The 15,270-nt window shown below is 43.7% G+C and overlaps 1 protein-coding gene and 1 pseudogene across 8 annotated transcripts in view; one reads left to right on the forward strand and one right to left on the reverse strand.

The window, feature by feature from the left end:
* Positions 1-15,270, reverse strand: part of Dlgap1 (DLG associated protein 1) — a 261,824-nt gene that overhangs the window by 141,682 nt on the left and 104,872 nt on the right. The gene's annotated exons all lie outside the window — the stretch shown is intronic.
* On the forward strand, positions 11,305-12,251 carry LOC104872423 (annotated as a pseudogene).

Raw genomic sequence — 15,270 nt, forward strand, 5'->3', positions numbered from 1 at the left:
AGGCTTACTGTAAGCAGAGCCAAGAGCCAGGGGCTGGGATCATCCGTTGTAGATGTGAAGTGGCCTTAGCCACCCTGAGGAGGCTTCAGCCCTCTCCACAGTACTCTGCCATCTATGTCGAAACTCCCAGGAAATCCAGTTCCTCCAGGTTGTCAGAAAGCTTGAGCCATGATATTTTGGCCCTCCTGACACTTGGGATTTGAGTGTTCCCTCCTCAGTGTTTTTTTGTTTTTCCTTCATTGAGTTTATTGGTACAATCTAGGTATACAGTACAGTTACATTCATCACTGGGATCTTGTACCTTTATACGACAGGTGTTGGTTCTCATTTTTCCCCTTGTCCCTGCCCTTTCTTCACCCCCTCCCCCCTGTACAAACACTTCATTTCCAATTTTTCATTTTCTCATATTTTTTTCTTTTCCCTTATTACCTTTCCCCTACCCTTCCCACTTTCGCTACACCTTTAGCCCCTTTCTTCCTATTTCACATTGCCAATTATATCATTAGGATCTTATGTACTATTGGGGTTGTGGGGAGAAAGGAACCCTTCTCCATTGTTGGTGGGAGTGCAGACTGGTGCAACCACTATGAAAGTCAATATGGAGAGACATCAAAGAGCTGGGACTAGAGGTTCTATTTTACCCAGCCATCCCTCTGCTGGGTATCTTTCCAAAAGAATTAAAAGAATCATATCACAGTGATATATGCACACCTATGTTTATAGCAGCCCAGTTTGTAATAGCCAAAACTTGGAAACCTCCTCAGTGTTTTATGCTACATTGCATAAAGCAATAAAAATGCCAGCTCTTCATCCTGCTTATGCTAAACGTTATGGTTATGGAGAAGCCGAGATCCCCGCCTCTGAGCACCTCCCGGTCCTCAGGGTGAGACAGGCACGCACCTTTGTCAAGCTGTAAGAAATGTTCAGGAGAGCTGCAAAGAGAGGCCAGAAAAAGAGGAGGCTCATTTGCAAGGCAGGCATCAAGGAGCTTCATAGAGACGGTGGCTTTGAATCAGGTGGAAGGGGTTTCAGAGCCAGGGAACCATGGGAGCAAAACCTGGGAGGCGGAGGGCACAGGCAGCAGGCAGACACCGGCTGTACGGGGCTGAGCTCTCTCCTGGTAACACTTTGTACGTGATACACAGAACGGAATCAGGCCTAGGGGATTTGTTTCTCTTTGAAATCAGCAAGGAAACGTCCTTTCTTGATACCTCAGTGTGCCCAGTGGAGTTTTATTGCTGGTGGCTGCGGACACGGTAGTGTGGGGATGTGAGGAATTATTTCCAAAGAACCCCACGCAGGACTTTCGGGGCTGCAACCAGCTTTTACCATCCAGGGCGGTCTGCAAGGTCGTGGCACGTACTCACCGGGGAAATTCCCGAAGTCACTGCCAGACGAATCTCGGCTGCAGCAGTGTGGGCGCCTTCCCTGCCTCTGTTCTGCACCGAGATTTCCAGTTTTGTAACAATACCCACGTACTGCCTGAAAGTCACTGCTGCTTTAGTTCACTTAGGGCCAAACCGAGCACCGCATTAGTTAAAATGATCCAGAGAGAGATGGGGCGGGCCGCTGAATTCAGCTCTGAATGCAGCCTGATAGAGCCCAGTCCAGCGATCCCAGGCTCGGTGGAGTTCCTGGTGCTGGGCCGGCCCCGTACTCTTTTCCTTCTTTAAAACAGAGCAGCACTTGGCTTCTAGAGTTGTGAGAATTTGCTGCATAATAAACACCTGCCTCTCTGTTCCTATGGAAAATATACAGGACATGTGATAAAAATACGGAGCATATTTAAATTAAAAATCCTACTGTAGTAAAAGAAACGTTGCCATCCTCGCCGCTCTAAGCTCTCCCTGTCTCCTGGAACACGCTTTTCCCGTCTGATTAACTGTTACACTTAACTGACCATTCTACTTTCTGGCCCTGTGACTCTGACCCCACCCCCAGCTATCACATGTCAGTGGCACCAGGCTTATTGACCTTAGAACGTATCTTCCAAACCATCCACACTGCAGCCCACGGCAGCACTCCCTTCCTTCCCGGTGGAGTAACAGCCTATTGGTCGTGTGCTTTACACTGGCTTAGCCATTCACCACGGAGACTCGAGGTGCTCCCTGCCTCTTGTGCATTGTGGATAGCCCTGCAGAAACACGAGTATACTGATATCTGTTTGAGACAGGGTCTTCCTAAGCTGTCCAGGCTGGGCTTAAACTTGTGATCCTCCTGCCTCAGCCTCCCTGAGTGCTTGGCTTTCAGGGGACTGCCACCAAGTTTGGTCATCACTGCTTTTAAGTATACCCCGAGAAGAAGGAATCTGTCCTTATTCCTTTCTACTTCATTTCTGAAGATTTTTGCTGCCAACCAACTTGGGGACCAATGGCGTAAAGGCACACCCTCACCATGTCTTGGATGCATTCTATTGATTGTTTATTGCAAGTTTTATGGATGCTAAATAATGCTGTGGAATTTTAGAAACTATTACTCTGTGGCTAAAGACAGAAAGCTACTCCTATGAGTCAGTGGGAATTGCCATCAGCCCTTGGTGTCCATAGGGGGTTGGTTCTGGGATCCCCACCTGTGTCAGAATCCATGGGTGTTCAAGGCTCTTCACTAATGCCTTTGCCTAGAACCTATGCACACCCTCCTGAGCTCTTTAAATCCTTTCTGGATTACTTATAATACTTAATACAATGTAAACGCTGAGTAAGTAGTTGTCATGCTGTGCTGCTTAGGACTAATGACAAGAAAACAATTCCATACACGTTCAGGACAGACAAAAGTTGTTTCTGAATATTTTTGACCTGCGTTGGTTGAATCCACGGTTGGTTGACTTGGTGGGTACAGGCCCTATGGATACAGTGGCCTGCATATAATCATTTCACTGTGAAATAGTAATGTGATTAAAACTCTGCGCCATATGATTGAAAGTAAGTTGCATTGTCACGATTAAGGTGTTAATAATCTCCTCCGTGGTTAGAGATCCCCAGGAGACTGCTGCTGATGGTGTCAGTTTATGAAAATAACTATTACCGAGAAAGCTGTGGTGATGAGTTGGATGAGTAGGCAGTAAAGCCACAGTGACGATTCTTAGGAGGGGGTAGGAAAAGTGACCTCAATGCCATTCTGAGCTGAGTACCGAGTGTTTCTTTTAGTTTTAAAACTGTCAGAGCAGAGCAGATATGCAATACACAGATGGAAGCTGACATCAATAAGTCAGAGCAGTTAAAGTCTATGTCAAGTTTGTTAATAGATTTTTTTGCAAATTGCTTTATATTCTGACCTCACTGCGGGCAGACAGAAAGTCACTGAAGACAGATTCTTTTTTATATTTTTATTTTGAGACAGGGTCTCACTATGTAGTTAAGACTGACCTGGACTCACTATGTAGCCCAGGCTGGTCTTGAACTCACAGCGATCCTCCTGCTTCAGCCTCTCGGAGTGCTGTGCTTACAGGCATGAGCCACCATGCCCAGTTGAAGACAGATTCTTAAGTCATCCTTTCAATGCTACCTCCCTTCTAATCTCCGCTATCAAGTGCTCCGTATTTAAACTCACCCCCAGCGTGACAAAGGTCTCAAGATTGACATCTCTCACAGGCAATGGTCCTTGGTCCTTAGGACTTGCTACCATGTCCCTGCCATATGATAAGCCCCCTCTGTCACCCTTACTCCAACGTTTCCAGGCTCCTTGTAGCCTAAGTGACTCTTCCCTAAAGTTGGGGCTGTTTGCTAACTTATCTTTTACATAGGGCATCGGAGCACACTTGCTTGGCCTCTCTAACGTAGGTGACGACTGCAGAGTCGGGAACGGCCTACAAGGACACAGCCAGAGAGAGCAGTGGGCAGCATGTTCCCTGTCACCCCATCAGCTCCTGGCAACCCCTGGGACAATGGTTAGATCTTCTTCAAGTCAGGTCATTTAAATCACTGGAATTTTGCACCTTTTGTCCCAGTTGAGTGGAAATCAAAGGCTAATTCTGTCACCGCGTGTAGGTTGTCACCTGTTCCTGTCACTAGCAAATGTGGGGATGAAGGTCAAAATATCAAATCCCCCATTTAGTGAGTGCTGTGAGATCCTGTGACATTAAGCACGTTACCTACAGCATCTTAGTAATCACACCAAAACGATGGACTGGTAGAAGAACTAGGCAGGTGGTTAGTATTCCTGTATCACAGGTTAAAAACACGAGGCTGACAGACCTGTACACTCAGAACCAAAAGCTAGGGAGTCTTCCTTTTCATAAGCAGGCCGTTGATTTTCTTGCCCGATCACTGGTAAATGATTCACCAGAATTGATCTTCAGATTGGTTCAGCCCATTAATAACGCAGACTATCGGGGAACGGCTTAACAACATGTGCTTCTATTACTCAGCCCTGTTTTGTTGCAGATTTTTCCTGCAAGCCTTTTGTGATCCATGCTTTCAAATGCTGTTCTCACCCAAGTGCAAGTCTTCTGACACGTCTGTCCCAGCCGTGCTAAAGGAGGAAAGGGGCACAATTCATGTGCTCTCTTCGTGAAACTGCAATGACTCTATTCTCTACACCGTCACCACCATCTGTTTAAAAATCCATTTTTGCATCTTCTGAGACTCACATGATGCTGACTATTTGCAGGTTTTATAATCTTTTCTTTGAGAAGTTGAAACACTTGCTTTTTTACTAGCTTCCTAAAATACTTCCAATAATGATATCCATAATCATATTCAATTTACTTCAGGTGGAGATGAAATCTTGCTTTTGTTTGTTTGTTTTTTGAGACAGGGTCTCACTATGTAGTTGAGACTGACCTGGAACTCACTATGCAGCCCAGGTTGGTCTTGAACTCACAGCGATCCTCCTGCCTCAGCCTCCCGAGTGCTGGGATTACAGGCATGCGCCACCATGCCCGACATTGGAGATGAAATCTTCAGGGCTCGATAGAATCTCTTAATTTGTTGCAGTTATCTGGCCTGGGCTAGGCTGGGCTTTATGCAAATGAAGTCAACAGGGTCAGCTTTGCCTCTGGGCGGGAGATGAGGATCAAGTCCCTGGCAGCAGAGAGCAGATGAGAGAAGCCATGCTGGCGGGTGCCAGGAGGGTGGCTGGGTGGGCACAGCCCCGTGTGTGTGTGTGTGTGGCTGTGTCTGTCACGTGGTGGGTGGGCATTGCCTCCAAGCTCCCAGAAGCTCGGAATCTCCACGCCTGCATGTGTTTTCATGTAAAGCTGTGTGTAATTCCAACGCAGAAGGCCTCCTTGTCAGTACAGTGCCATTCACAGCAGCCGCGTAGATGCCTTAAAAAAACCTAAGTCAAAAACTAAAACATGGATGGCACAATGGGCTCATGTTTTATGCACACATATCTAGTTGGCATCTTGACTGCGAAGGCTTTTTTAAATTCAAAACACAGAAACTTCCCTTAAATTCTGCAGTTTCCTCCAGAAAAATGAGAATTCACATCCTTTTACACACTCCTTATAATCCTTTTACGTACTTTTGCATGTAAATTAATCCCTAGGTTAGCCTGATTATTTTGAATGACAACTTTGTCTTAAGCTCATGAGATTTTCTTTACATTCTGTTCACCAGAATTTGTGCATCAGAAATGACCTGGAGCCCAGGTGAGAGAAAATGCTTTATCGATGTTAGTGTGAATCGTTCTGAAGACCAAGCCATGTTTAGAATTTTCATTCCCTGTTACAAAGGCCTTTCTTTTGCTAAGTGAAGCACGCAATTGGATATTTAGGTTTATGAATTCTGTAATATATAAATAAGCTTATGCATCGAGCTGAATCTATTGCTAAATATTTAAAATGAAGAAAAGCATCAGAGCTCATTACACCGTGTACTTTACAAGCAGTTCATTGTGTGTGAACTTCCCCTTAACAAAACTGTAACAAAGAGATGCTGACAGTATTATGATCTCTAATTGTAATGCAATTTAACTATCCACGTGCAAAGATAATACATGCATCAAGCATACTTTTAAAAATTAAAAATGTCTTTATTACAGGAGCAAAAGAGGATCCTGGAGTGTGGCACAGGGGTAGAGGTGGTGCCCAGCATGCATGTGGCTCCAGACTCACACACACCACACGCTCACACACGCGGTGATACGTGTAAAATTTAAAACATACAAAAGATAAAGTTATTGCTGATTCTCCCACTTTGTAGAATTATACTAGTCATTTTGTTGTTTTTACTTTAAGACAGTTTTTGGTTGAATAGTTTACAGTCTTTTGATTCAGTCAAAAGACGTTGGTTGCGCGTGTGAGAGATATCGTCTTCCCCAGCATTAAAAAAAATTACCGCAATAAAAAAAAGCATAACAGAAGATACATATCAAATATTGTGCTTTACGCTTACTTCATTCAATTCTAACGTGACCGTTACCTTTATTTAAATTTTAAAGTAGGAATTAGGAACATAACTATATCAGACTTTTTAAATCCAAGTTTTTACTGTTAAAAATAATTCTAGGAGAGCAATCCCCATGCTCCCTGTTAAGAACCAATACAAATCAGGATGCGAGGTACACGACAGGCCCAAGACTGACACGGGGCGAATCCGGCCAGGTAGGGCCCTCCGGACCCGCAGAACCGTGCGGTCGTGGTTTGCGGCCCTTTCCCTCTCCTGGGTGCTGCTCTGGGGCCTGAAGAAGATGTGTCCGCTTGGCGGTGCAGCCCACAGAGCCCAAACGAGCCGGCAGCGGATGCTGTGGCCAGGCAGAGAGCGCCGGGAAAGCAGCAAAATTACTCCTTTCCATGCGAACATCACGGAAAAACTGGCGGCCTCCGCCCAGACAGCAGGGGCTGCGGGCGACTCCCTCAGGCGGGGACGCAGCCCCCACGTTCCCAGGGGGTCGGAGCAGGCAGCTGGGGCTTCATCCCCACGAGAAGGCCACGCTCCCGCCCCACGCAGCTCTGCCTGGCTTCAGAGGGCGACTAGTGGAGGATCCGGACGTCAGCGCTGTTCTTGGCAACCGGGCCGCCTTCAGTGAGGCCTCCCTGGAACCCACTTGGCGAGCTGGAGCTGCAGCCCCACCAAGCAGTAATGGGGACCCCCAGCCCGGGCCCACTTGGTGTCCACAGAGCCTGGGTGGAAAGCCTGCCAGGGATGAAGTGGCCTCTCCTGTTCCCTCTTGGGCTAGCGATTTTAAAAAATCCAGCTAAAACCGAGTTTCCGATAACACACACAACGACCCAAAATGTCCAGGCTTCAGTTGTTATATCAAGGTTCAGAAAGATCTAAAACTGATCTCAGGAAACCCCATCAACAGATCTTCACATTATGATAACAGAAATGTTAGAATTACTCAAAAATGCCTTAAGATAGCCATGACGGCAACACATCAAAGAGCAATTATGAAATGAATGGAAAAATTAACAGTCTCTGTGAAGGTACTAGGAAGTCTTGGCAAAGAAAGAAGACGAAAAAGCCAAATAGAAATCATAGAATTGGAAAGCGCAATATCTGAACTATGTAGCTGCATGGGTTCAACAACAGAAGGAAGGAAAAGAAAAGAACCAGTGAGCTGGAACACAGACCAATAGACATCATCGAGTCTGAACAGCTGAGAGAAAACAAAGAAAAACAGAGCAAACAGAAAGAGCAGGCACCCAGGGACCTGTGGAGCTGTACTGAGAGATCTGACACCTGGGGCATTAGAATTCTGGGAGGAGAGAGCAGAGAGTCTGGAGCTTAAAAAGTATTTAAAGATATAACGTCTGAAACTCCCAAACTTGTCAAGGGGTATACAACCACAGAATCAAGAAGCTGAGGGGCAGCCAAACAGGATAAAGTTAGCAGAATTCACGCAGGCATGATTGTAATTAAACTTCTGAAAATGAAAGACAGAATACATTTTTAAAACAGTCACATTTTAAAAAGACACTTATCTATAGGGGAAAAAGAATTCTTTTCAGAAGTCATGCAGGAGAGAAAGAAGGAGTATAGCATTTTTCAAGTTCTGAAATAAAAGAACTTTCAACTTATACTTTTATATCCAGCAAAATTACCCTGCAGGACGAAGAGGAAATAAAGACATTCTCAGGATAAGGGACGTGAAGAAAATTTGTCAGTAGCAAATCTATCATGAAAGAATGGCTAACAGATGCTTTCTAAATCGATAACGATAAAAGAAGGATCCTGAAATATCAGCAAGGAAGAAGGAAATGGTAAGCAAAAAATGTAAGTCAATATAATAGGCTTCCTTCTTTCTAAATTATGTTTGATGGTTGGAGCAAAATTATAATAACATCTAATATAATTGAGCGGAGTGTATATAAAGAAAATATTTAAGGTAATTATGAATGGAAGAGGTTAAAGAGATGTAAGGAAGTTAAGGTTTCTATACTTAAATTGGTAAAAGGAAGGTATCATTAGACTGTGATAAATTATAATACTGTACAAAGAGCCACATTGAAAAACACTATAAGTAGGTAAGAATAGAACTCTCAAAACATTATCCCATAGGACAGTAAAAAAAAGAAAGAAAGTAGGAAATGAGAGTGAGAGAACACAAAGTAAAAAACAGACTCACTCCCTAATATGTCAATAGTTACATTAACTGTAAATGGCCTAAATGCATATTAATTAAAAGACAATGATTTGCAGAATAAATTGAAAACATGTTGTGTATAAGAAACTCACTTTAGCTCAGTGATTCCACTGCCTACCTCATAAGCGCAAGCACCTGAGTTCGATCATGGGTACAAAAAAAACCCACTTCAAATGTAGTACATAGGCAACTTGAAAGTATAAGCATGGAAGTTGTAAATCCCCCAAATTAAAGGAAAACTGGAGTGGCTCTATTACTATCAGATCAAATAAACTTCAGACTTTCAATAATAAAAATGACAAGACAGGGCTGGGGATTTAGCTCAGTGTTTCTACCACCTGCCTTGCAAGCAAAAGGTCCTGAGTTCGTTCCCTGTACCAGGAAAAAAAAAAAAAAAAAAAAAAAAAAAAAACCAGACACAGGGAAATATACTATAACATGATACATCATGGGTCAATCTATCAAGGAGACACAGCAATTCAAATGTTTATGGAGCAAACAATAGCATGTTTATGCTGCAAGACACTTGTTGAAAAACTAATAGATCTGAAAGGAGAAACAGGAAAATCCAAAATTGTTTTTGGAATCTTTAAAATCCATTTCTCAGCAATCGATAGAACAACTAGACAGAAAGGATATAGAACAATTCAACCACTTCACCAATCATCAATGGAATGAAGTAAGTATTGAAGAGCACACCACCCAAGAATAGCAGACATTATGTTTTCTCCAAGTTACCCTGAAACACTTCTCAGGATGGGCCATATTTGAGGCTATCAAAAATTCCTCAACAAATTTAAAAGAATTAAAACCATACATAATGTGCTCTTCAACCACAATAGAATCATATGAGAAATATGTAACAGAAAGCTGAAATTTCTAACCACAAGGAAGTCAAACAATGCAAAATTAAATGAATCATGAGTTAGAGAGGTAGGTTCAAGGGAAATAAACAAACACATGGAATGGAAGGAAAATATAACATAAAATGTGCAGTTCACAGCCAAAGTAGTATTGATAAGAAACTTTGAAGCACTAAATGTATATGTTTAAAAGAAGTCTCACTGGGCTGGGGATGTAGCTCAGTGGTTCTGCCATCTTCCTCTGCACAAGGTCCCGAGTTCAATCCCTGCTACCAAAAAAAAAAAAAAAAAAAAAAAAAAAAAATTACACAAACATGTGATTCACCTCCTCTAAATCTTCCTTAGAAACCAAGAAAAAGACCAGCATAGACTCCAAACAGACAGAACAAAAGAGATAATAAAGATCAGAAATCAATGAAATTAAAAGAAAAACAATAGAAAAATGAAACAAAATTCTGTTCTTTTTGAAGAAGATCTATAGAATTGACAAATCTTTTACAAACTTAAAGAATAAAAGAGAGAACACAAAGATTCATCAAGAATGAAACAGGAAATGTTGCTATAGATTCTGCAGATGACAAAAAATAGTAAGGGAATGCTATAAGCAAGTCTATACACCTTTGACAACCTAGGAGAAATAGATCAACTCTTTGAAAAACATCAATTACCATGAATCATCCAATTTAAAAATTTATAGATCTGCAGTTTAAAACGTCCCAATAAAGAAATCTCAAGGCCCAGATAGTTTCACTAGAAACCCTACTGAACTTTCAAAACAGAATGAAAACCAATTGTACACAATCTTTTCCAGAAAACAGAAGAAGAATAAACACTTCCTAATTAATTTTGTGAAGCTAGTATTACCCTGGTACCAAAAGCAGAAAAAGACAGTACACAAAAACATGCAGATTTCAGGACTGACAACACAGAGTTAGTAATCAAGATACACAGATCATTGCAGTGGAGAGGGGAATCTAGGCATGCACCCCCACAAATATCCCCACCTGATTAGTGACAAAACCCAAAGGCAATCTGATGGAGGAACAGTGGCCTTTTTAGTCAGGATTCTTTTTTTCTCATATCAGGGATTGAACACAGGACCTTGCACTGCAAGGCAGGTGCAGTACCACTGAGTGAAGTGCTTGGCCCTAATGGCGGCCTTTTTAACAAGCAGTGATGGAGTGTTTATACATACATGGGAAAGGGAAAAAAGAACTTTGGCCTACGTTTTATTCCTTATATAATAACGAACTAAAAAATTCATGCAGGACTTACACGTAAAATGTAGAGAAATATTGCAGAAAATATTTGGGATGGTAAGCTGTACAAAACGTTCTTAGACTTGACACTAAAAATGACTTTTTAAAAGAAAAATGGTAAATCAGACTTAATAATTGAAACTTTTAGCTTTGTGAAAGACTGTTAAGATGAAGCATAAGTTAGAGAGTGTGAAACAGTCTTGAAAATCATTTATTTGAGGAAGGACTAGTATCTAGTATACATAAAGTACTATGAAAACCCAACAGTAAAAACCAAACATTTCAATTAGAAAATGGTACGTCACGAAGGGGCATTTCACAAAGGAGTGGGTAAGCAGATGCCATCGGGGACATAAAAAAATAAAAACTTGCACCCAGATCAGCAGAGCCAGCAGCGGGAGCAGCCGCAGCCTGAGTTCTCTCCCGCCCGCCTGCCCTCCACCACCTTCCACCCAGCCCTTAGTCTCTTTCCCCCTTCCTCCTCCTCCCCTTCCTCCTTCTCCACCCCCCGGTGTGCCCCCCCACCCCTATTGCTCCGCCCCCAGCCTCCCGCCCTTCCCCCTCACACCCACTTCCCTTTTCCCCTCAGTCGTCTGGTGCCTGCAGTTTTTGGCTTTGACCCCCACCAGTGACCAAAGACTTGACCCCTCAGAGTTCAGCTCCTCATAATGCTCGACACGGACACCTGTAATATTGAAGGTGGATTAAATATCTCTCTCACCAGCCGGCTACTTTTGCATGGAAAGGAAGTTGGCAGTATCATCGGAAAGAAAGGAGAGTCACTTAAGAAGGTGAGCGAGGAGCGTGGTGTACGTATCAACATCTCAGAAGGGAATCGTCCTGAGCGAATTATCACTTTGGCAGGACCCGCGAATGCCATCTTCAAAGCCTTCATTATGATCATTGACAAACCAGAAGAGGACATTGGCAGTTCGATGACCAATATAGCACAGCTGCCAGTAGGCCAGGGTCACTCTGAGGCTGGTGGTCCCGGCTGGTCGGTGCGGCTCTCTCATTGGAAAAGGTGGTTGTGAGATCGAGGAAATACGAGCGAGCACAGGGGCTCAGGTTCAAGTGGGGGGGAATATGCTCCCCAACTCAACCGAGCGGGCTATGGCTATGCTGGCATCACGCAATCCATCACTGAGTGCATCAGACAGATCTATGTGGTCACGTTGGAGACTCGCCCAGTCCCCGCGAAGGGCGTGGCCATCCCGCACCGGCCCAAGCCATCAAGTTATCCAGTCATCTTTGCAGGTGGTCAGTTGACCAAGCTGCACCAGTTGGTAATGCAGGTCTCACTTTCCCGTGACGCATGGCAGCACCGGACTCAGTGCAGATTTGGATGCATCTTCTCACACTGCTTCTCATGAACTCTCCATTCCAAATGATTTCATTGCTGCATCATGGGCCGTTAAGGCGCCCAAAATCAACGAGATCCATCAGATGTCTGGGTGCAGATCAAATTGTGAACCCAGTGGGAGGATCTACTGATGGGCAGGTTGCCGTCACTGGATCTGCTGCCAGCGTCAGCCTGGCTCAATAGCTAATCAATGTCAGGCTTTCCTTGGAGCTGGGTGGTGTGGGGAGCGGCTAGAACGATGCAGATCCATCCATAGCCATCTATGCTCTTCTCCACCAGCCATGATCCAGCTGTGTAGTTACTGTGCAGTCAGCGATTCCAGGCTTTAAACAGTTTGTAAATTTTTAGCTTCTACACACTTTATTATCCACTAGTGATTTTCTTAATTAAAGCATTTTAATTCCTTTCTCTGTTCAGCTGTTAATGATGAGATCCATATTTAGTTTTATAAGCTTCTCCTTGTTTTTGTTTGTTTTTTTGGGGGGGGCTTGTTAATTTCTCTGTTTGTCATGAAAATATAAGAGTGGAATATTAGTACATTTCAGTGTTGTTCTGTAATGTCAGGAATTTTTCAAAAAATTAAAAAGATGGACTGGCGCTTTCTGTTTGTGAATAGAAACTGAAAAAAAAACTTGCAACAATGGCACACTTATCAGAATGTAGTGTGTTTGTTACATCTCACAAATGTGTAGTAATAAAAAGAAGAAGAAAAAGAATGGCTAAAACAAACAAACAAAAAACCAGTGACAACACATGACAGCAAAGATTTCAGGAAATGGGATCATTCATACATGATTGGAGGCGGCCAGGGCTGTAGCTCAGTGGTTCCACCACCTGCCTCACAAGCGTAAGGGCCCGCACTCACCGAAAACTTGTTTAACAGAGTTTAACAACTTTGTCTTAGCCTCAAACCGGAAATGACCCAGAGATGCTTTTTGCTTAGTGAGTGAACGTTAAGTGAATCCATAGGGCTTCTCTGGAGGACTACGCTGAGTGAAAAGACCCCGGTTCCCAAAGGCCACATGCCACACGGTTCCATTTACAGGAAGTGACAGATTTATGGAAGTAAAGATCTGGCTGCCAGAGTGGGAGGGGAGAAGGTGACTATGCAAAGGGCAGCAAAGACAATCCCTGTCGATGGAAATCCAGGTGTTGACTATGCGTGTCAGTAGGATGATTGTGAATCTACTTTACATTTTGCAGGATGATACCGTGGGAAGGAGGAAGCAGGGTAAAGGGTGCCTGGGATCTCTCTGTGCTCTACAGTTACTTCAGAATGCAAAGTACATACAGAACAGTCATTTCTCCTGCAAAGACAACAAAGGGGTTGGAAGGTGGAAAGAAACCAGCAGTGTGGTCCATGCCTCCACGACAGCAGGCACTGGCACTGAGTTTATGCCTAGGCACAAGTAGAACTATGTTAATCTCCAAATTTGCAAACTTCTGACCTCACGAGCCAAGGCCTTTGTGCATGGCAGGGAGAGACAATGCTTTGGGAATGCTCTCCTGTAGGCGGACTCGGGACCTGGCCGCACTTCACCGCATAGTGGTGAAAAGCCCATTTTCTGGTCCGTGCTGTTGGGGATGCAAGGAAAAGAACACCAGGACAAGGGAGGGGCTGGGACTTTCCTCTTTCCTTCTCCAAGTCTTGGGAGAAGCTGGTAATCTTATCAACCTGGCTGGTCTTGAATATTTCCCAAACTTTTACCACTCATCACTACAGCTTGTTATAGCCACCTACTGTCTTAATTATGGCACAGAAAGAGCAGAGATTTCATAGGAAAAGGCATGCAAATTACACTTTTGAAATTTGATGAATGCACACGCATTCACTAAATTTCATAACATCTTTAGCTGTGGAAATGAAAGAATTCTGAAACGCAGACTTGGAGAAACCAATACTTATTCATATGAATGAAAAAGGCTTTTTTTGTGTGTGGAAAATGTGAGGACATTAATTTCACAGATTCTGAATGGAAGTATAATGGTCCATAATACGAGGCAGAAACATTTTAAAGTATTTGGAGCAAAATGGAAACATGTCCAACTAACCTATTATCAGCAGAACCAAACAGTATTTGAATGTGACCACATGGGCTTTCACTAAATCACCGAAGTGTGAAGATAGTAATAATCATGCTTCTGGCCGTCCAGTCTTCCCAGCTACGTACTTAGGTGCTGAAAAGATGGATTCTGCCCACTGTGTTACTTTTGTGCCTGCAAATTATAGCCCTTTCTTACGCCTTCGGTGAAGAAGTGGACAGATAATATTCACCTCTGGAGGACACTTTGACTTTTCTTCGGAGAGGGACTGAACAATCATTTACTCACACATAAAAAGGGATAAAAGCTTTCTGGTCAGAACGTACTGTATTATGGCAGCAGTAGAATGGATCATGCATAGCCTTTTGTGAAAAACCCTGGGGTTCCGGTCGGTAATGTGTGTGCAACTTAAACACGGTGGAGCCCCCATGTAGACGTAATAAGTCAACAGTCTCCATTCACAGGCAAGACTGAGTCGCCTCTTTCCCTCCCTCTTCTCCGGGTCGTTATGAGTTGGCCTTCGTCTGTCCTCTGATGAAAAAGGCGCGTATGCTCCTTCCCTTCCTTCCTGTGCCAGTGGAGGACTGGAGGGGGATCAGGGTGGGTCCAGGGATGGAGAGAGAGGGAGGCGGTTTCCAAGGAGACGGCAGTTCCCCAGAGAGCCTGCAGGGGGCGACCGACACTGAGAAATGGGCAGGGCGCGCGGTGCAGGAGGCGCTTAACGCCAATTAGCAAAGCGCCCCTTCTAGGAAATCCGGGCTTGGGCGCTTAAACAAAATTTCCAAATGGCACAGCCTGGCTCTATTCACAAGATAAATATCTAATGTTAAAAGAACACTTCCGGCTCCTTCCTCCCTTTCTGAGTTAGCCTATGACTGGAGCTGAACGTGGTGAAATTCATTAGGTAAACAGGACACATTTAATATAGGAGATATTAGGACTACCGGCAGTATTTAACTGGATAACAAGCAAGCTTTAGGTCGTAAAAACAGTTCATAAGCTTTTCTGTATTTTTGCCTAGCTGTATCTGCCTGTTGTCTTTTTTTTTTCCACTTTTTTTTTCTTTTTATTGAGGTTATTGGTACAATCTAGGTATACAATACAATTACATTCATCATTGGGATTCTGTACCTTTACATAATAGGTCTTGATTCTCATTTTTCCCCTTGTCCCTGCCCTCCCTTCACCCCCTCCTCCCCTCCCCATTTAC

This window comes from Fukomys damarensis, unplaced genomic scaffold, assembly GCF_012274545.1.
Source record: "Fukomys damarensis isolate Sample0158 unplaced genomic scaffold, DMR_v1.0_HiC HiC_scaffold_30, whole genome shotgun sequence".
Lineage (NCBI taxonomy): Eukaryota > Metazoa > Chordata > Mammalia > Rodentia > Bathyergidae > Fukomys > Fukomys damarensis.